This window comes from Nerophis lumbriciformis, linkage group LG07, assembly GCF_033978685.3.
Source record: "Nerophis lumbriciformis linkage group LG07, RoL_Nlum_v2.1, whole genome shotgun sequence".
In the NCBI taxonomy this organism is placed as follows: Eukaryota; Metazoa; Chordata; class Actinopteri; order Syngnathiformes; family Syngnathidae; genus Nerophis; species Nerophis lumbriciformis.
Window position 1 is genome coordinate 40975783 of NC_084554.2, and position 23218 is coordinate 40999000.

The window sequence follows — 23218 nt, forward strand, 5'->3', positions numbered from 1 at the left end:
CCACTTGAAACCGCCATTGGAAATACACACACACACACACACACACACACACACACACACACACACACACACACACACACACACACACACACACACACACACACACATTCTCATACATTTCTATTTGGACTAATTGAGGTAAATTGATTGTTTTTCATGCAGAATCACACGGGATGAACTCTCCTCTCGCTTTGTATAGTCGGGGAGCAAGAAGCGTGTAAACGATCTGGTTCTCATTTTCAGGGTGATTTTCGGAAGGATATGACCTTTTTAATATAGCACCCCCCCCTCCCTTCCCAGTCGCTCGCTACTCTTTGATGACTCAGCAGCTTTTTGAATGGCGCGACTGACAGGTGGGCACATACTGGCATTTTCAACCTCGTCACTTTCAGAATGACAATGAGCCCCCAGATAAGCCAAATGCATTTGGCAGTGGAAAAAAACAACAAAATTTGCCAGTTTTGTAAAAAGTTACTTGTGCTGTGCTACAATACATTTGAAAGGTTAAAGTATTATTATTGTAACGTGTGTCAAGTGAGGAAGGCCCAGAAGTAAGGCTCCGCTAGCGCAATGCTAATTTACATTGGATATGCCATATACAGGTAAAAGCCAGTAAATTAGAATATTTTGAAAAACTTGATTTATTTCAGTAATTGCATTCAAAAGGTGTAACTTGTACATTATATTTATTCATTGCACACAGACTGATGCATTCAAATGTTTATTTCATTTAATTTTGATGATTTGAAGTGGCAACAAATGAAAATCCAAAATTCCGTGTGTCACAAAATTTGAATATTACTTAAGGCTAATACAAAAAAGGGATTTTTAGAAATGTTGGCCAACTGAAAAGTATGAAAATGAAAACTATGAGCATGTACAATACTCAATACTTGGTTGGAGCTCCTTTTGCCTCAATTACTGCGTTAATGCGGCGTGGCATGGAGTCGATGAGTTTCTGGCACTGCTCAGGTGGTATGAGAGCCCAGGTTGCTCTGATAGTGGCCTTCAACTCTTCTGCGTTTTTGGGTCTGGCATTCTGCATCTTCCTTTTCACAATACCCCACAGATTTTCTATGGGGCTAAGGTCAGGGGAGTTGGCGGGCCAATTTAGAACAGAAATACCATGGTCCGTAAACCAGGCACGGGTAGATTTTGCGCTGTGTGCAGGCGCCAAGTCCTGTTGGAACTTGAAATCTAATCTCCATCTCCATAGAGCAGGTCAGCAGCAGGAAGCATGAAGTGCTCTAAAACTTGCTGGTAGACGGCTGCGTTGACCCTGGATCTCAGGAAACAGAGTGGACCGACACCAGCAGATGACATGGCACCCCAAACCATCACCCAACCATGCAAATTTTGCATTTCCTTTGGAAATCGAGGTCCCAGAGTCTGGAGGAAGACAGGAGAGGCACAGGATCCACGTTGCCTGAAGTCTAGTGTAAAGTGTCCACCATCAGTGATGGTTTGGGGTGCCATGTCATCTGCTGGTGTCGGTCCACTCTGTTTCCTGAGATCCAGGGTCAACGCAGCCGTCTACCAGCAAGTTTTAGAGCACTTCATGCTTCCTGCTGCTGACCTGCTCTATGGAGATGGAGATTTCAAGTTCCAACAGGACTTGGCGCCTGCACACAGCGCAAAATCTACCCGTGCCTGGTTTACGGACCATGGTATTTCTGTTCTAAATTGGCCCGCCAACTCCCCTGACCTTAGCCCCATAGAAAATCTGTGGGGTATTGTGAAAAGGAAGATGCAGAATGCCAGACCCAAAAACGCAGAAGAGTTGAAGGCCACTATCAGAGCAACCTGGGCTCTCATAACACCTGAGCAGTGCCAGAAACTCATCGACTCCATGCCACGCCGCATTAACGCAGTAATTGAGGCAAAAGGAGCTCCAACCAAGTATTGAGTATTGTACATGCTCATATTTTTCATTTTCATACTTTTCAGTTGGCCAACATTTCTAAAAATCCCTTTTTTGTATTAGCCTTAAGTAATATTCTAATTTTGTGACACACAGAATTTTGGATTTTCATTTGTTGCCACTTCAAATCATCAAAATTAAATGAAATAAACATTTGAATGCATCAGTCTGTGTGCAATGAATAAATATAATGTACAAGTTACACCTTTTGAATGCAATTACTGAAATAAATCAAGTTTTTCAAAATATTCTAATTTACTGGCTTTTACCTGTACATGCTACTGATTAGCATTAGCGATTTTAGGTGCAGATTTCAAAACCTTCAAATATGGTAATGAAAACTACACGTTGTGTAATAAGTACAATGCTTACAGTATAAATACTTTGTAGGGCTCAACTGGCTAGGGCTGGGCAAATATGGCAAAAATAATCATCCCGATTGTTGTTGATTAATATTGTTATCACGATTGATAACATGATGATTCATTAATTTGAAAACATGAGTGTGGAAGTCGTTCCCTACCTGTTTCACGGGTACCACGTCACTAGAGCCAGGCGTGCCGTTTTAACAGAGTTTTAATGTACATGTATTTCCAAGAACAATCCTTTCAGATGTTTTTTCTCTGCAGTCTCTCCCACCTCTCTCCTCCGCTGGCAGCTCACTGTTAAAGACAACAAATGATTAGATCACCACGTGCCACCTGTGGAATCTAATCACCTGCCAGCTGTGTCTCGCCGTCCCGCACATGCCCCGCCCCTAGTCGATGGTACGCCGCCCTCAACACCATTGACAGAGGCGGTGACCTTTGCTCCTGCAAGCGCGCTGATCACACTCTCCCTTCACAATGAGTATTTATTGTACCACCAAAACTCAAATTTAAATATAGTTTTTAAAAAATGGATATAAAGTTAAAGTTGAAGTCCCAACGATTGTCACACACACACTGGGTGTGGTGAAATTTGTCCTTTGCATTTGACCCATCCCCATGTTCACCCAATGGGAGGTGAAGGGAGCAGTGAGCAGCAGCGTGCGCCATGCTCGGGAATCATTTGGTGATTAAACACCCAATTCCAACCCTTGATGCTGAGTGCCAAGCACAATAGCACCACATACAAGACCGTATGTGGTGCGCCACACTATTATTGTAAAGGGAGGAAGTGTGCAGTGCTGTTGTTCTCAGCTTGACGAGTAAGGAGACAATTAGAGGCTGTAAAAAAAGAGAGCCTATCAAGTTGCGACTGCTGTTTGTACTTACATCAATGATGTCGTTCACAACAACATAAGCAGACAAGATGAGATGTGTTGTGGGTGTATGGATCGTTCTTGTTAACTTTAGCCTACCGTATTTTCTGGACCTTAGGGTGCACCGGATTAAAAGGTGCACTGCCGATGAGCCGGTCTATTCAGGTCTTTTTTCATACAAACACGTTTGTACAAAAGGCGCTTCAGATTATAAGGCGCATTAAAGGGGTCATGTTATGATTTTTTTCTCAATTTAAAACATTTTCTTGTGGAATACATAACATGTAATGATGCTTCCTTGGTCAAAATGTGACAAAAATAACGTTTTGTGGGCGGTCTTATTTACGTGGCTCACCTTCGACAGCGTCTTCTCCCCGTCATCTTTGTTGTAGCGGTGTAGCGTGCAAGGACGGGAGTGGAAGAAGTGTCAAAAGCTGGAGCTAACTGTTTTAATGACATTCAGACTTTATTTAAATCAGCAACGGAGCAGCATCTCTTCATCCGTGGCTCACTAGTGCAACAACGCCGGAAATGTGTCCCGTGAAAAACCGTCCGACCGGAACTCTAATAACTAAAGTTCCGTGGGTGAATAATGTAAACTCACCGCACTGGTAGTTTTTAGCATTTCCGTAGCGAGATCTAAGTTAGGACTTTACGCTACTTTATATTAGAAATGGCAACAGCAGAGGGTAAATGCCCCATAACAAGAAGATAGTGAAAAAGAAGAAGCTTATTGACTACGGCATCGGCACGGACTACTACTATGCGGAAATTTTCTGGATTTATGCAGATCTCAAATACACATCAGCAGGTACCAGAAGGTAGTAAAAGTTGGTTTTGCATAATATTGTGAAACAAAACGCCAGATAATATGTCTGCTAATGGGTGCCATTTTGCGGTCCTTATACACACACCACAGTAATACTTGTACCTCTGACTACGATAGCTGTAATGGGCCGACAATCCATCAAGCGGTGCGGCTTCAAAGTCATATTAAAACATTTTGACACATCTTTGAGTGCTGTGTGTAATGTTCTTTATTTTCAATGGAACATTTAAAATTTTGGTGTTGTTTACTGGCGTCATATTGCAGTCTACAAATATTTCTTATGTGTGATTACCATCTACTGGTCGCACTTATCATTACAACATGTACCAAAATTTATGATAAATTGAACTGGAAATCTCACGTAAAAAATATACAACATAAAGTAGCAAGAAACACGTCAATAATGAATAAAGCAAAACATGTTCTAGACAAAAAATCACTTCATATTCTCTACTGCTCACTAGTGTTACCATATCTGAGTTATTGTGCAGAAATATGGGGAAATAATTACAAAAGTACACTTCATTCATTAACGGTGTTACAAAAAAGATCAGTTAGAATAATACATAATGTTGGATATAGAGAACACACAAATCCTTTATTTATTGAATCAAAGATTCTGAAATTCTACGACATAGTGAATTTGCAAACAGCTAAAATTATACACAAAGCAAACTATAACCTGCTACCCAAGAATATACAACAATTCTTCTCAAAAAAAGAGGAGAAATATCATCTTAGGGAGAAATGTAATTTAAAACATTTGTATGCACGTACAACACTTAAGACCTTCAGTATATCAGTATGTGGAATTAAATTATGGAATGGATTAAGCAAAGCAATCAAACAATGTACTAATATGATCCACTTCAAGAAACTCTTCAAACTTAAAGTGTTTACAAAGTACAAAGAAGAAGAACCATGATAAACATTCTGAATTTATTTAACTCATCCATTCTTTCATTCTTTCACTCACAAAATAATCTTACTTATTTCAACATATGAAATGTAACTTACTTCACCAATTATTATTTATTTACTTATTTTATTGTGATTACTTATGGAGTATATTGTGAATAAATTGAGAACAGGAAGTGAACAAAAGTTTTAGCAACTGTTATGTAAAAGAAAAGGGGTAGGATTAAATAAGCTCTGCTTCTTCCTACTCCTTTTCGAACATGTTGAAAAGAGAAACTGGAGATTGTGATGTATCATGTTGTATACTTGCATGTTCGAAATAAACTCAAACTCAAACTCAAACTCAAATAAAATTGCTTCGAGGTTGGTAAGCACAACCAGAATTATTCCGTACATTAGACGCACACGGTTATAAGGCCCACTGTCGATTTTTAAAAGTAAAAGTTAAAGTGCCAATGATTGTCACACACACACTAGGTGTGGCGAAATTATTCTCTGCATTTGACCCATCACCCTTGATCACCCCCTGGGAGGTGAGGGGAGCAGTGAGCAGCAGCGGTGGCCGCGCCCGGGAATCATTTTGGTGATTTAACCCCCAATTCCAACCCTTGATGCTGAGTGCCAAGCACGGAGGTAATGGGTCCCATTTTTATAGTCTTTGGTATGACTCGGCCGGGGTTTGAACTCACAACCTACCGATCTCAGGGCGAACACTCTAACCACTAGGCCACTGAGTAGGTAAAATGAAAAAAAAATGAAAGGATTTTAAGTGCGCCTTATAGTCCGAAAAATATGGCAGTACTTTAGTGGCTTTTTCAAAGGACCGCATCGACATTGTTTAGTTCAGGACGGTGCGGTATAATGTGTTGGGGATTAATCAGCGGTCTCAAACACATTATTTGGGCATAAAAGCAGCTTCCATGAAATGCTCAGTCATTCACAAACAAGGATGGGGAGAGGGTCACCACTTTGTGAAGAAACGCGTGGGCAAATTGTCAAACAATTTAAGAACAACATTTCTCAATGAGTTATTGCAAGGAATTCAGGGATTTCACCATCTACGGTCCGTAATATCATCAAAAGTTTCAGAGGATCTGGAGCAATCACTGCACGTAAGCGGCAAGGTCGAAGAATTCGATCCCTCAGGCAGTACTGCATCAAAAAGCGACATCAGTGTGTAAAGGATATCACCACATGGGATCAGGAACACTTCAGAAAACCACTGTCAGTAACTACAGTTTGTCGCTACATCTGTAAATGCAAGTTAAAACTTTACTATGCAAAGCATTTATCAACAACACCCAGAAACGCCGCCGGCTTCGCTTGGCCCGAGCTCTTCTAAGATGGACTGATACAAAGTAGAAAAGTGTTCTGTGGTCTGACAAGTCCATATTTGAAATTGTTTTTGGAAACAGTGGATGTCGTGTCCTCCGGAACAAAGAGGAAAAGAACCCTGCGGATTGTTTTGGATTAAGGTTGAAAAGCCAGCATCTGTGATGGTATGGGGGTGTATTAATGCCCAAGGCATAGGTAACTTACACATCTGTGAAGGCACCATTAATGCTGAAAGGTACATACAGGTTTTGGAGCAACATATGTTGCCATCCAAGCAACGTTATCATGGACGCCCCTGCTTATTTCAGCAAGACAATGCCAATCCACGTGTTACAACAGCGTGGCTTCGTAGTAAAAGAGTGCGGGTACAAGACTGGCCTGCCTGTAGTCCAGACCTGTCTCCCATTGAAAATGTGTGGCGCATTATGAAGGCTAAAATACGACAACGGAGACTCCCGGACTGTTGAACAACTTAAGCTGTACATCAAGCAAGAATGGGAAAGAATTCTACCTGAAAAGCTTCAAAAAATTGGTCTCCTCAGTTCCCCGTTGCCAACTTTTTTGCAATATGTTGCTGCCATTAAATTCTAAGTTAATGATTAATTGAAAAAAAAAATGACTTTCTCAGTTCGAACATTAAATATCTTGTCTTTGCAGTCTATTCAATTGAAGATAAGTTGAAAAGGATTTTCAAATCATTGTATTTTCTTTTTATTTACGATTTACACAACGTGCCAACTTCACTGGTTTTGGGTTTTGTACATATACAGTAAATACATGCTATGGTAATCAAGCAGTAATGGCTGACATTAAACACAATGGCCTGAAAAATATATTATTTTAGAATAACTAATAAAAAATGGTTTAAGACAGATTGCATGCCAGATATAGGTTTTGGACTCTAATGTAAAAACAAGTCGGACATTATAAACAGTAGGAATTTATTTTAAAATATTTTTTCGTAATGTAAGTATTACTTTTTAGTAGAATGATTTTCTGTATTTGGAAAATAAATTAACAACAGATTAAATAGCATTAAAGCGTGAATGTTAAGCACAATTCTAAGGCACTGTGGCCATTATTTAAAAAGCTTGGTGAAAACATCAAAAACTACTACACAATAAGGAATTAGTGTCAAACATCAACTTGCGATGCCATTATCACACACTAATTAGCGCTATCACCTCACCTTTTTGTACTTATGCCCTCCACAAAAAGAGGATGTAGCAGGCAAAGGTAATTAAAGCATTAACGAGCGTTGTGCTAACAAAGACAACATTCCGTTGACGATGCTCTCAACAAATATTTCACCAGCAGGCGTTCGCTCACAAACACAAAGAGTAGCCAGAAAGAGAAGTCATTAAAATAAATAAACTAATGAAAGGGTCAAGATAATTAACCTGGCAGACATGCTTACCACGCTGCGGCGGCGACACACGTCACAATGGCTGCCGGTTGTAATTGGTCACAGTGAGGGGGGGCTGTTGTTGCGGCCGTGAAAAGGCCATGCAGAGTCTGCTTGTAAACAGGGAATTACACGCTAATTAATTAACTGTGCAAATTTCAATTACATGAGTGGAGAATGTAACAAAAAACATACTCAGCAGTGGGAAGTGTTCCGTTCATGTGGGATACATTCAGAGGAGAAGCCCTCATGAGGATTGTCTTTAAAGCATAAACAATAAACATGGCTGACTAATATTATGAGATAGCACAGGGGTGCTCACACTTTTTCTGCAGGCGAGCTACTTTTCAATTGATCAAGTTGTGGGGATCTACCTCATTCATATATATAATTTATATTTACTTATTTATGAAATATATGTTTTTGTTAACAAGTTAAAGGTGTTTAATGATAATGCAAGCATGTTTAATACATATAGTTAATGTTGTTTACAAGTTAAAGGTGTTTAATGATAATAAAAGCATGTTTAACACATAGTTAATATTGTTAAAAAATTAAAGGTGTTTAATGATAATACAAGAATGTTTAATACATATAGTTAATATTGTTAACAAGTTAAAGGTGTTTAAAGATAATACAAGCATGTTTAACACATATAGTTAATATTGTTAATAAGTTAAAGGTGTTTAAAGATAATACAAGCATGTTTAACACATATAGTTAATATTGTTAACAAGTAAAAGGTGTTTAATGATAATACAAGCATGTTTAACACATATAGATTCCTTTCTTTCATGAAGACAAGAATATAAGTTGGTGTATTACCTGATTCTGATGACTTGCATTGATTATGCAGTGGTGCTGATAAGGTCCGCATTTTCGAATGGAGGAGAAAAAAAGTCCTCCTTTCTGTTCAATACCACATGAAAGTGGTTGCTTTTTGGCATCTTATTTGTCCAGCTTCCGTACTCCTCTGTATACACTTTACAAGAAATACATTGTCGGCAAACTCCGTAGCTTGCTAGCTTGTGCACGCCAGCTTTCTGAGACTCCTATTTTGTTAGTCCAACTGTGCAATCGGTCTTTGGAGTTTTGACGACAGGTACAGCGCCAGAGTCTGTTGAAATAAAGTGTTTCTCGCCTTCCAGTCGGTAATTTTAATGAGCTGGCAGCAGCCAGTGTCATCTCAGAAGACCCTCGGGTGCCGTGAATGTCAATCAAGTGACGAAAGTGACGTCATAGTGAAGATTTATGATCGCTCATTTTTAGGACTATTTTTTTAATGCCTGGCTGGTGATCGACTGACACACCCTCCGAGATCGACTGGTAGCTCGCGATCGACGTAATGAGCACCCCTGAGATAGCATTTCTTTGACAACAGAAAACCGTGGAAAGCTTCTCATTTATCAACCTTTTGAGGACCTGGCTACATTACTTTTTTACTTCGAGACAGCGTCTAAATTGAAACAGGCGGCCAAGGACCATACCAGGGCTCTGACACGCATATCTAGGTCTGAACAGGACATTAATCATTTATATCGCATTGTCAGGGCTTGATGTTGTTGTCAGTGTAATTAACAAAGGTTAATTATTACATGCACTCCTTTTTGGCAACGGTCTTAATTAATCTTAATTAATTCATCTTAATAGATAAAGCCTTTAGAGTTGTTGGAGCTTCATACTCTGGATAGACTTAGAATAGGCACGATAGACAATAGCATGCTTCAGTTCTGGATTGTTCCCGGTGAACAAAGAAAGGTCCATGAAGGCATGCATATCAAGGCTCTGACCTCATGAAATAACATAATTATTTCACCATCATAAAACACTGGCATAAAACCAATAAATCCAGTGAGAAATCTGCATGGAACCAGTGAGACATTGACTTTGAAACAATAGCTTGCATCAGGGGCATCACTAGCTTTTAAGGACAGGGGGGGCTTTGCCCCCAGGAGATGCACAGGATGCGAGCGAATGTTACGCACGAGCACACAACTTCACAAACGGCTAACAAAGACTTAGAAATGATTCATTGTTATTATTATTATTTAAAAAAAATGCACGGGACGAAATGAAATGCTCCCCGGGACGATGGCTTTTAACCATATATTTTCTTTTTCTTTTTATGTATTTATTCATTTTACATTTTATATTAAATGTCTTGGTTTTTCCTCCCTCTTAAAATCCTATTAAATGTTTAACAAGCCATCCTATAATAATAAAACAGCTATTAATGTAACAATACAATAAAACAAATATATTTAATTATGTTTTTTTCATTATTTTAACAATAGGCTTATGTATATTACTTTATATAGATTCTACAAGAAACACAAAACTTAAAAAATAAATGATTTACAATTGCACACACAAGGTTTTGTGCAGCTTCACTCATTGTAAAGGAAGATAATGTGCTTCGTACACCTGCAGGACCGCAAGCAAGGTCGCAGAGAAAATGCGGGCTGGAATTTGAGTGATGTGGGCATTTTCTATATGAACAAGTGGAATGGATTGGATACCGACGCACGAAAGGGGCTCTCTACCTTACGCTACGAAGTGAGGGGAAACTGAGTGAATAATAACAGGTTATATGATTATTTATTTAAACTCATATTTGGGCCACTTTATAATGAATATGTCGGCATTTATTTGTAAAAAAAACCCCAAAAAACCCCAAATTATTTAGGGGGACTTAAGAATATTTTAGGGGGGCTTGAGCCCCCCTAAAATAGGCCTAACAACGCCAATGGCTTGCATAACCACACGTAAAACAACTGTTTTAGGACATGTAGAACCAATAAGACACTGGTGTCTGAGCAGTAGAACCAATCAACATTTTCCTTAAAACCTGTTAAACCACGACATAGTCCAAGTGAGACACAACCACAGAACCAATGAGATGCTGACCTAAAACCAGCAGAACCTTTGATACACTGACACATGACCTGTAGACTCACCAAGACACTGATATTGGACCAGTAGGACCAATAATATTCTGGGGAAACCATTAAAATACTGACATAGAACTACTAGAAACAGTGAGATGCAGTAGAACCAGTCAAACTAATTCAGAACCAGTGAGGTTCTGACATAGAACCTTTCTTTCTTTCTTTCTTTCTTTAGTTTATTTCGAACATGAACACACTTACATCATAATACATCACACAATTTCATATCATTTCATTTTACATCCTGCCCGAAAAGGAGTAGGAAGAAGCAAAGCTTATTTAATCCTACCCCTTTCCCACTTCAAAGCGTTTACAAATATATAGAATCATTTACTGACCTTTTTATATAATAAAATAACATCTATGAATTAGTATACAACAGTTTTGTAATATGTAATTAATTAATTAATTCAGTCATTATTAGCATACTGAGATGAAGAATATCTTATTTTCAATAAGGTTGAAAGTATTTCTCATAATTCTTCTTCTTTGTACTCTATAAGCACTATTATTTTGAACAACCTCTTAAAGTGGATCATATCAGTACAATTTTTAACTTCTTTACTTAATCCATTCCATAATTTAATTCCACATACTGATATGCTAAAAGTTCTAAGTGTTGTACGTGCATATAAATGTTTTAAATTATTTTTTACTCTAAGGTTATATTTCTCCTCTTTAGTTGAGAAGAATTGTTGTACATTCTTTGGTAGCAGGTTATAGTTTGCTTTGTACATCATTTTAGCTGTTTGCAATTTTACCAAATCACCGAACTTTAATATTTCTGACTTAATAAATAAAGGGTTTGTGTGTTCTCTATATCCAACATTATGTATTATTCTAACTGATCTTTTTTGTAACACGGTTAGCGAATGTAGCGCACATTTGTAGTTATTTCCCCATATTTCTGCACAATAACTCAGATATGGTAACACTAGCGAGCAGTAGAGAATATGTAGTGATTTTTGGCCCAGGACATATTTTGCTTTATTCATTATTGAAATGTTTTTTGCCACCTTATGTTGTATGTTTTGTATATGAGATTTCCAGTTCATTTGATCATCTATTAACACTCCCAAAAATCTAGTTTCTTTTACCCTTTCTATGTCTACTCCGTCTATTTGTATTTGTGTATGATGCTCTTTTCTACTATTACCAAATAGCATTATTTTAGTTTTACTGAGATTCAAAGATAGTCTGTTTTTGTCAAACAATCTTTTTAATTTGTTCATTTCTTCTGTTATTATTTGTATTACCTTCTGTGTGCTCTCTCCTGAACAGAAAGCAGTTGTGTCGTCCGCAAATAAAACCAACTTTAAGTCCTTCGTAACCTTACAAATGTCGTTTATATAAAGATTGAACAATCTTGGTCGCAGTATTGATCCCTGGGGTACACCACAGGATATATCTAGCCGTGTTGACATATTTTCACCCATCTTCACATATTGCTTCCTGTTGGTTAAATAACTTCTTACCCAATTCAATACCAAACCTCTGATGCCATATCGTTCTAATTTTCGTATTAAAATATCATGATTAATTGTGTCAAATGCTCCTTTAAAACCAGTAAAACACTGACAAAGAACCAGAAGAACCATTAGACACCAACAAAAAACGAGAAGAACCAATGAGACATGGATATAGAACCAGAAAAAAAAAGACCCTGTGAGATGCTAACTTAGGACCATAAAGACACTCACTATGTTTCCATGCACTAAATTAGTCAGATTTCTCTAATAGTTCCGTTTTTTGTATTTTCACACCGACGTGTGATGTCCAAGTGTCCATGCAATTTTTTAATGCGACTATTGGTCATACACTGGGGGGCACTTATTTCATTTTAGCGCGGTTAAATTAATTCCTTTTCCGGTTGACCTATGACGTCACACTAGCTATCTGCGGATCTTTACAACTTGTTTTAAGTGTTGTCCGCTGTAATATTGGCACAGACTCTAGTGGCTATGTTGACGTTAAACAGCAGACAGTATCAAGAACTGATCTTCGATTCATGGTAAAGTTACATTGTTTAAAGGGGAACATTATCACAATTTCAGAAGGGTTAAAACCATTAAAAATCAGTTCCCAGTGGCTTCTTTTATTTTTCGAAGTTTTTTTCAAAATTTTACCCATCACGCAATATCCCTAAAAAAAGCTTCAAAGTGCCTGATTTTAACCATCGTTATATACACCCGTCCATTTTCCTGTGATGTCACACAGTAATGCCAATACAAACAAACATGGCGGATAGAACAGCAAGATATAGCGACATTAGCTCGGATTCAGACTCGGATTTCAGCGGCTTAAGCGATTCAACAGATTACGCATGTATTGAAACGGATGGTTGTAGTGTGGAGGCAGGTAGCGAAAATGAAATTGAAGAAGAAACTGAAGCTATTGAGCCATATCGGTTTGAACCGTATGCAAGCGAAACCGACGAAAACGACACGACAGCCGGCGACACGGGAGAAAGCGAGGACGAATTCGGCGATCGCCTTCTAACCAACGATTGGTATGTGTTTGTTTGGCATTAAAGGAAACTAACAACTATGAACCAGGTTTACAGCATATGAAATACATTTGGCAACAACATGCACTTTGAGAGTACAGACAGCCCATTTCAGGCGCGCTAAGAACATATATTTTTCCACCATTTTAGCACTCAGGTTAACCATACCTAAATAGACACAAAATACTGCATTACACAAGACTACTCGAATGTTTGAAAAAAATTAATGTTTTTAAGCTAAATTATTGGTAAACACAGTTTATGTACAATCATTTACGTAAAACCGCGAGTAATGAATAAAGTTTTCATCAATTAATATATTCTGTAGACATACCCTCATCCGCTCTCTTTTCCTGAAAGCTGATCTGTCCAGTTTCGGAGTTGATGTCAGCATCTGCTTTGAGTGTCGCAGGATATCCACACATTCTTGCCATCTCTGTCGTAGCATAGCTTTCGTCGGTAAAGTGTGCGGAACAAACGACTGACCATTTCGTCGGCTTTCCCCTCACCCTCGTATTTTGAACACATTTCGTCCAATTTCTTGCCACTTTCGCATCTTTGGGCCACTGGTGCAACTTGAATCCGTCCCTGTTCGTGTTGTTACACCCTCCGACAACACATCGACGAAAGTGAGAAAATGGCGGATTGCTTCCCGATGTGACGTCACAACGTCGCTCCGAGAGCGAATAATAGAAAGGCGTTTAATTTGCCAAAATTCACCCATTTAGAGTTCGGAAATCGGTTAAAAAAATATATGGTCTTTTTTCTGCAACATCAAGGTATATATTGACGCTTCCATAGGTCTGGTGATAATGTTCCCCTTTAATGCATCCAGCGGGGCATCACAATAAAATTAGGCATAGTAATGTGTTAATTCCACGACTGTATATATCGGTATCGGTGATTAAGAGTTGGACAATATTGGAATAGCAGATATCGGCAAAAAAGCCATTATCGGACATCTCTAATTTAAAGTCAAGATGATTGTGTTATTAGTTCTTTATTGGGCACAATTAAATCTTGGTTAGGATTTGTTAATTATAGACATACTTGCCAACCCTCCCGGATTTTACGGGAGACTCCCGAAATTCAGCGCCTCTCCCGAAAACCTCCCGGGACAAATTTTCTCCCGAAAATCTCCCGAAATTCAGGCGGACCTGGAGGCCACACCCCCTCCAGCTCCATGCGGACCTGGAGGGTCCGCATGGAGCAATGTTGTTGTAATATATTGAGTTGGAGGCAATAAACAGGCGAGGTGATAAAGTACGTCTCTTTACTGTAGACTTCAGAACAGACTCACACACTTGACGTCAGGTGTGCAACACCACGTAAATCGTTGGCCAACCAAAAAGTAACCCCAGTACGCTATAGCCAACATTCACCAGGAGATGGCAACAGACGAACATAGATCACTCTATTAAATTCCTCCCCTTTTAGAAATGGAGAAGTTACTCAAAAGAAATAAACAACCCAACCAAAAAATGCAGCAGCTCAATTAAAAAACTGTACTTAAGCCACATTCTTTTTTTTTTTTTTAGTACTGAACTCTTAACCCTCATTTGTAAACAATAACATGCTTATTATACAAACAGTATTTGTACACCTTTAACACATATTTTTATACTGTCTTCAGAGATTCCGTTTTTTTGGTGGTACTCGAAACCTTTCTGGGTATCTGCGGATCACTGGTGGGGTTTTTGTTGTGGGTGATCTGGGTTCTGATGATGGCAACTCAGCAGCCCTCGAATCTGGTTCAATGATGAGATTAGTTTGTGTCTGATTTACTGATGGTCCTGGTGATGGAACTGAAACAGCACTGTCCAGTTGTACTGATGGCACATTTTCTGCAACTGGTGGAGACTAGATAACTGGCAGTCTCTCCATGTTTTCTCGCCATGGTAACATGTGATCCACATGCACTGTGTGCTGTCTCTGTCCCTCTTGATATATATATATTTATATATATATATGAAATACTTGACTTGGTGAATTCTAGCTGTAAATATACTCCTCCCCTCTTAGCCACGCCCCCCACCCCGACCACGCCCCCCCACCCCCCACCTCCCGAAATCGGAGGTCTCAAGTTTGGCAAGTATGATTATAGACTCTATGATTTGTGACTTTTTTATTATGTAAAACGGACTAAACTCGCCACAAATTTAACAGCAGGATTGATTTTTCAAAAAAATAATTTAATGATTGAACGTTGCCATCAATCCCACGTGGGTGCTCGGCATCGTCCGTGGGTGTTCGGGCCCGAAGCACCCATGGAATCGGCGCCTATGGGTGTGATGTCTAAACTGTAATGGAGCGCATGTCAAGTGTGCGCATGGATAGATGTAGAGTAAGAAAAACAGATTTGGAGTGTGAAGTGTGCTGCGAGAGTGGGGGGGGGGAGATTAGCGAGGTGTTGATATTCATCTCCACTCCTCCATCTTTTAATGGCCATCCTGGCCAAGGCTCTCATTGGCATGCTAACGGACCAAAGGATGGCCCTCTTTCATGAGTTGAAGTGAGCAGCGCGAGACCTCCGTCAGCTGGGCCTTTCATAATGCATCAAACGCATGCACACGCATGTTTGACTTTTCATACCGCGCTTCCTGAGCCCGGGCCGGCGGAGGCGACGCATGTAAAATGCATGACTCACTCACGCGCGCGTACGCTCATGACAAGCCCGTCAATCACGGACATGCTTTGACAGGAAATTGTTATTATTCCCGCATCGCTGCATGGAAACAACCTCCGCCTGGCGCTAAATAATGCTGAAATGCTAACGCCGACGCCGTGCTTCCCGCTCATCAAGTCGTCCTCTTCCTCCCCGTGTGTCACGCGTGTCGTCTGTCAAAGTTCAAAGCGGGCAAACATTTCGCCGAGTCTCTTTGAACAAATGCTAATGTTACACGGCGCTGATTGAAAGGCAATCAGACGGAATGCGCGCAGCAAAGAAGACGGCGATAAAAACGTCTCTAAGCTATCATCAAGTGGAGAAAAACACACTTTGATTCGTTTGCGGTCAGAAGTTGAATTTAGGTGCCGTGCAAAACATCCTGCAGGTGTTAATTGATTGCAAGTCCTATCAAGGCCATAGTGGCAACATCTTAGCATCATCGCCATCCTCTCAGCCATCTGCCTACAGACTTAAAAGGTTTATATTATGATTTTTTTTCTACATTGGAAACACTTCCTTGCATAATTGCCAACCTTGAGACCTCCGAATTCGGGAGATGGGGTAAGTGGGTTTGGTAGTAGCGGGGGTGTATATTGTAGCGTCCCGGAAGAGTTAGTGCTGCAAGGGTTCTGGGTATTTGTTCTGTTGTGTTTATGTTGTGTTACGGTGCGGATGTTCTCTCGAAATGTGTTTGTCATTCTTGTTTGGTGTGGGTTCACAGTGTGGCGCATATTTGTAACAGTGTTAAAGTTTTTTATACGGCCACCCTCAGTGTGACCTGTATGGCCATTGATCAAATATGCCTTGCATTCACTTGTGTGTGTGTGTAAAAGCTGCATTTTTTATGTGACTGGGCCGGCACACTGTTTGTATGGAGGAAAAGCGGACGTGACGACAGGTTGTAGAGGACGGGTGGAAATCGGGAGAAATTCGGGAGAATGGTTGCCACGGGAGATTTTCAGGAGGGGCACTGAAATTCGGGAGTCTCCTGGGAAAATCGGGAGGGTTGGCAAGTATGCTTCCTTGTGGTCTACATCAGTGTGCCCCAACCTTTTTTTCCACCTGGGAGCGGTTTAATGCATGCATTATTTTCACGGACCGACTTTCTACGTGTGGCAGGAAAAAACAGCAAAATTAGCCTTTGTCACATTAACATTTTATATGTCCATTAATCTGCATTGTCCCATGTACTATAACAAAGGAGTTATAATGAATGAATGAATGAATGATCTTTATTGTCATTGTGCATGTACAGGTACAGGTCCAACGGAATTTAGGTTGCTTCCCTGAGGTGCTTTGCATTTAAAAAAAAGAAGAAACCACACAATATACAGAAACAACACAATATACACAATATGCAATATACAATATGGCCCAAGACCACTCTAAGAGGCAATGTAAAAAAAACGAGACAATAGAAAGTATAAAGTAAACTGACTAGAGAGGAGTAATGCTGGCTAATATTCATCTATTAACAAGCTTATTGGTGTTTTTAGTGGGACAGGCGAAAGTTAAGTCTGAGAAAGTGCGGTACTTTATACAAACCCCAAAACCAGTTGGCACGTTGTGTAAATCGCAAATAAAAACAGAATACAAATCCTTTTCAACCTATATTCAATTGAATAGACTGCAAGGACAAGATATTTAACGTTCGAACTGGAAAACTTTGTTATTTTTTCAAATATTAGCTCATTTGGAATTTGATGCCTGCAACATGTTTAAAAAAAGCTGGCACAAGTGGGAAAAAAGACCAAGAAAGTTGAGGAATGCTCATCAAACACTTATTTGGAACATCCCGCAGGTGAACAGGCTAATTGGGAACAGGTGGGTGCCATGATTGGGTATAAACGCAGCTTCCATGAAATGCTCAGTCATTCACAAGCAAGGATGGGGCGAGGGTCACCACTTTGTGAACAAATGCGTGAGCAAATTGTCGAACAGTTTAAGAACAACATTTCTCAACCAGCTATTGCAAGGAATTTAGGGATTTTACCAATCTTAGATCCGTAATATCATCAAAAGGGTCAGAGAATCTGGAGAAATCACTGCACGTTAGCGATGTTATTACGGACCTTCGATCCCTCAGGCAGTACTGCATCAAAAAGCGACACCAGTGTGTAAAGGATATCACCACATGAGCTCAGGAACACTTGAGAAAACAACTGTCAGTAACTACAGTTCGTCGCTCTATCTGTAAGTGCAAGTTAAAACTCTACTATGCAAAGCGATAGCCATTTATCAACAACACCCAGAAATGCAGCTGGCTTCGCTGGGCCTGAGCTCATCTAAGATGGACTGATGCAAAGTGGAAAAGTGGTCTGTGGTCTGACGAGTCCACATTTCAAATTGTTTTTGGAAATTTTTGTTCCAACAGGACAACGACCCCAAACACACGTCAAAAGTGTTAAAGGAATGGCTAAATCAGGCTAGAATTACGGTTTTAGAATGGCCTTCCCAAAGTCCTGACTTAAACGTGTGGACAATGCTGAAGAAACAAGTCCATCTCAGAAAACCAACAAATTTAGCTGAACTGCACCAATTTTGTCAAGAGGGGTGGTCAAAAATTCAACCAGAAGCTTGTGGATGGCTACCAAAAGCGCCTTATTGCAGTGAAACTTGCCAAGGGACATGTAAGCAAATATTAACATTGCTGTATGTATACTTTTGACCCAGCAGATTTGGTCACATTTTCAGTAGACCCATAATAAATTCATAAAAGAACCAAACTTCAAGAATGTTTTTTGTGACCAAAAAAATAAGAGTTGTAGAAATTATTGGAAACCCAAGTAGTGAAACTGGCCAAGGGACATGTAGCCAAATATTAACATTGCTGTATGTATACTTTTGACCCAGCAGATTTAGGCACATTTCCAATAGACCCATAATAAATTCATAAAAGAACCAAACTTCATGAATGTTTTTTGTGACCAACAAGTATGTGCTCCAATCACTCTATCACAAAAAAATAAGAGTTGTAGAAATGATTGGAAACTCAAGATAGCTATGACATTATTTTCTTTACAAGTGTATGTAAACCTTTGACCACGACTGTATGTTTTGTACCGCATTTTGTGATTTTATCTTTGAAAAGCGCTTTCTAAATAAAATTTACGACTATAAGTCGCAGTTTTTTTCATAGTTTGGCCGGGCTCCAGTGCGACTTATATATGTTTTTTTCCTTCTTTATTATGCATTTTCGGCAGGTGCGACTTATACTCCGGAGCGACTTATACTCCGAAAAATACGGTACTTACTTACTTACAAAAGGCATCGCTAAACACTTTAAAATTGAGAAAAATATGTGTAATGAGGAAGTCAATCTCAGAAGTAGCATAGATGTGCCTGTCCCTCGTGGTAATAGAAGACCAGAGGCCTGCTGGGGGACTCACAGTAAGAGCATATTAGGATCAAACAGCCCTAAATACACTTGCAGTTCTTCCATTTGTGGTATTTCCATGATTTGAACACTGATAGCCTCTCCATGCTGACTTTGAAGATGGATGTGTGAAATTAGCTTAAATCTGGGCTCATTTTAGCCAAGCGTGCTTTGCAGCCAGGAAAAAAATCTTGTACGGGGGACCGTAGAACAATTTGAAGTGCCTGCTGACAAACACACATGGATCCTGACTTGAATAAAATCTCCTTTTCATGGTTTAATTGACTTCAGTGACACGTGAGAGACGTGCACACCATTGGCATTGTTAGGCCTATTTTAGGGGGGCTCAAACCCCCCTAAAATATTCTTAAGCCCCCCTAAATAATCTGGTGTTATATACATATATATATATATATTATATAATATTTTTTTTTTACAAATACTGTACATGCCGACATATTCATTATAAAGTGGCCCGAATATGAGTTTAAATAAATAATAATATAACCTGTCATTATTCCCTCAGTTTCCCCTCACTTCATAGCGTAAGGTAAGAGAGCCCCTTTAGTGCGTCGGTATCCAATCCATTCCACTTGTTCATATAGAAAATGCCCACATCACTCAAAATCCAGTCCACATTTTCTCTGCGACCTTGCTTGCGGTCCTGCAGTTGTACAAAGTACATTAGCACACAGCACTGCAGACAAGAATGTGAACAGATGCAAAATGGACAGAATAAACTTTTTCAAGAAAGTAAGTATTCATCACTGCTTGTAGTAAAATGTATTAGCTCCACTTTACACCAGGTCTGTGTTTGACAAAAAGTTACATTCCCGCTCTAAAACAATGCTGCTACTTAGTTAGCTAGTTAGCCTGAAATGCATCATGAAGGTTCTGGTTATTTATAAAGTTAAATGTGCACTCTTTTTTACCATTTGCTATCTTTGGGGTTACTTCCTTCTGGAGCATCAGCTGTGTTTCTCACTTTACACATGGAGGAGAACAGGAGCTGAGCTCATTCACGTATGACTATCATCAGTAGATAATAATAATCATCATCATGCAAGTAATTGTTTCTTGTTGATGCTGTAAACAAAATGTCACTGTGCAAACCCATGTTTGTTGTTGTACTGAACACAGATTGAAAATAAACCGACTGAAATAATAATAATAACAATGAATTATTTCTAAGTCTTTGTTAGCCGTTTGTGAAGTTCTGTGCTCGTGCGCTACGTTCGCTCGCATCCTGTGCATCTTCTGGGGGCTAAGCCCCCCCTGTCCTTAAAAGCTAGTGACGCCCCTGGTGCACACATACTCTACTTACATGTAAGCATATTTCTCTTATTGGCTCTCTTCTGGAGACCTTAGCACAATGCCAATTGGCTGAGCGATAGAGCTAAATGTTGGCCCACTCAGTAGAAATATAACTGTCAGGTTCAAACACTGATGACATCTATTAAACAGACGAGAGGCAAGGAATCATGCAAAGACAGAGTTCAATTTGGCTCAATGAGGACACACATGTTTTGGGCTGTGTTCTAGTTACAGATCCAAACTACGTTCTAAAAGCCCGCATGCTTCCTCTATTTGGTAGGTGCCTGGTTACATCACTGAAGCTGTCGCTGAGGGAAGGGTGTAATCTCGACAACTCCAGTTAGACACGATATATGATTATACAAAAATGCAAATGTGTTGACGCCGGTGATATCGCCTCGTCTCTGCTCTGTCTGCGTCACGGCGATGTTCAGCCTTGGCAGTCAGCAGGCCGAGTCTGGACACAACACTGAAACGAGACGGCTGGCAATCTTTTGGATTGCCATCTTTGCACAGATAGAAAAATACAGATAATAACTATAGCAACGGCCCTTAAGGCCCACGTACTGGCTAAGTTGCAGAACGGGGAGATAATCAGGAGCACAAAAAAACAAGCTCGCTAGTTAGCTAACCATCGAGCTAGCTTGCTTGTTGTTGCCTCCGTTCGCTCTCTGAGCCACAGCATTGACGGCTGTCTACTTTGCTGCTAATCATATTTTGATGATTACAATTCAAACGCTTATATCCGAATCAGTTGTAGTTCTAGAGCAGGGGTGTAAAACTAATTTTCATTGAGGGCCACATCGCAGTAATAATGGCTGCTTTCAGAGGTCTGCTTTTTTAAATTAATTTACATTATGCATGCGGGTAATAACCTGGGATTAATCATGATTAATCAAAATGTCTATGCATTTAATTATCAGATTGTTTTATGTATAACTTGCTTTAACAAGTTATACATAGCAGATATTGAACTATTTGTTTTTATCTCCCAAAAATTGTTTTGCAATACAGTATATAATAATTGGCATGATCAGATAATATTAAAGTTTAAAATGTGCATTTTTTCTGTCAAAATTGAAACAATGAATGAATTTAGTAAAAAAATAATAAAAAATAAGTATTTTATTGAAACCTATTTTTTCCAAGCTTTCGCTGGCCACATAAAATGAAGTGGCGGGCCAGAACTAGTCCCCAGGCCTTGAGTTTGAAACCTGTGTTCTAGAGCAGTGGTTCTCAAATGGGGGTACGCGTACCTCTGGGGGTACTTGAAGGCGTTCCAGTTGAAATTTTGACTAGGAACTCTGAAATTACGATTTTCCACTACAAATGGAACGCACCAAATGACTAAAAGTAACACTTGGCTGCTAACATCCATCCATCCATCCATCCAACTTCTTCCACTTATCCGAGGTCGGGTCGCGGGGGCACCAGCCTAAGCAGGTCCAGCTCTTCCCGGGGGATCCCGAGGCGTTCCCAGGCCAGCCGGGAGACATAGTCTTCCCAACGTGTCCGTGGCCCCGGTCGGACGTGCCCTAAACACCTCCCTAGGGAGACGTTCGGGTGGCATCCTGAGCAGATGCCCGAACCACCTCATCTGGCTCCTCTCCATGTGGAGGAGCAGCGGCTTTACTTTGAGCTCCTCCCTGGATGACAGAGCTTCTCACCCTATCTCTAAGGGAGAGCCCCGCCACCCGGTGGAGGAAACTCATTTCGGCCGCTTGTACCCGTGATCTTGTTCGGTCATAACCCAAAGCTCATGACCATAGGTGAGGATGGGAACGTAGATCGACCGGTAAATTGAGAGCTTTGCCTTCCGGCTCAGCTCCTTCTTCACCACAACGGATCGATACAGCGTCCGCATTACTGAAGACGCCGCACCAATCCGCCTGTCTATTTCACGATCCACTCTTCCCTCACTCATGAACAAGACTCCAAGGTACTTAAACTCCTCCGCTTGGGACAGGGTCTCCTCCCCAACCCGGAGATGGCACTTCACCCTTTTCCGGGCGAGAACCATGGAGTCCATGGCTGCTAACATGTAATTGTAAATGGGTTATACTTGTATAGCGCTTTTCTACCTTCAAGGTACTCAAAGCGCTTTGACACTATTTCCACATTCACCCATTCACACACACATTCACACACTGATGGAGGGATCTGCCATGCAAGGCCCTAACCACGACCCATCAGGAGCAAGGGTGAAGTGTCTTGCTCAAGGACACAACGGACATGACGAGGTTGGTAGAAGGTGGGAATCGAACGAGGAACCCTCAGGTTGCTGGCATGGCCACTCTACCAACTGCGCCACACCGTCCCCATGCGGTTGCTAACTTGACAAGGTAACGGGATCCGCTAACTTAACACCCAAAATATGTACACCATATTGTTCACATGCGACAGCTATCAGTAAGACTTTACAGATCGAGCCAATGCTAAAATAATTGCTAAACATGACCACTGATATTCGACTGCTAACTCGCAATTACCGTATTTTTCGGAGTATAAGTCGCACCGGAGTATAAGTCGCACCTGCCAAAAATGCATAATAAAAAAGAAAAAAAACATATATAAGTCGCACTGGAGCCCGGCCAAACTGTGAAAAAAACTGCGACTTATAGTCCGAAAAATACGGTACTAACCTAAATGCTAAAATGAATGTGACCAAAAATATTAAGAGGAACATGTGACCGCTCACCACTACTGGCTAGTATCTTACTGCTAACATGTGGATGCTAACAATTGACATGAACAT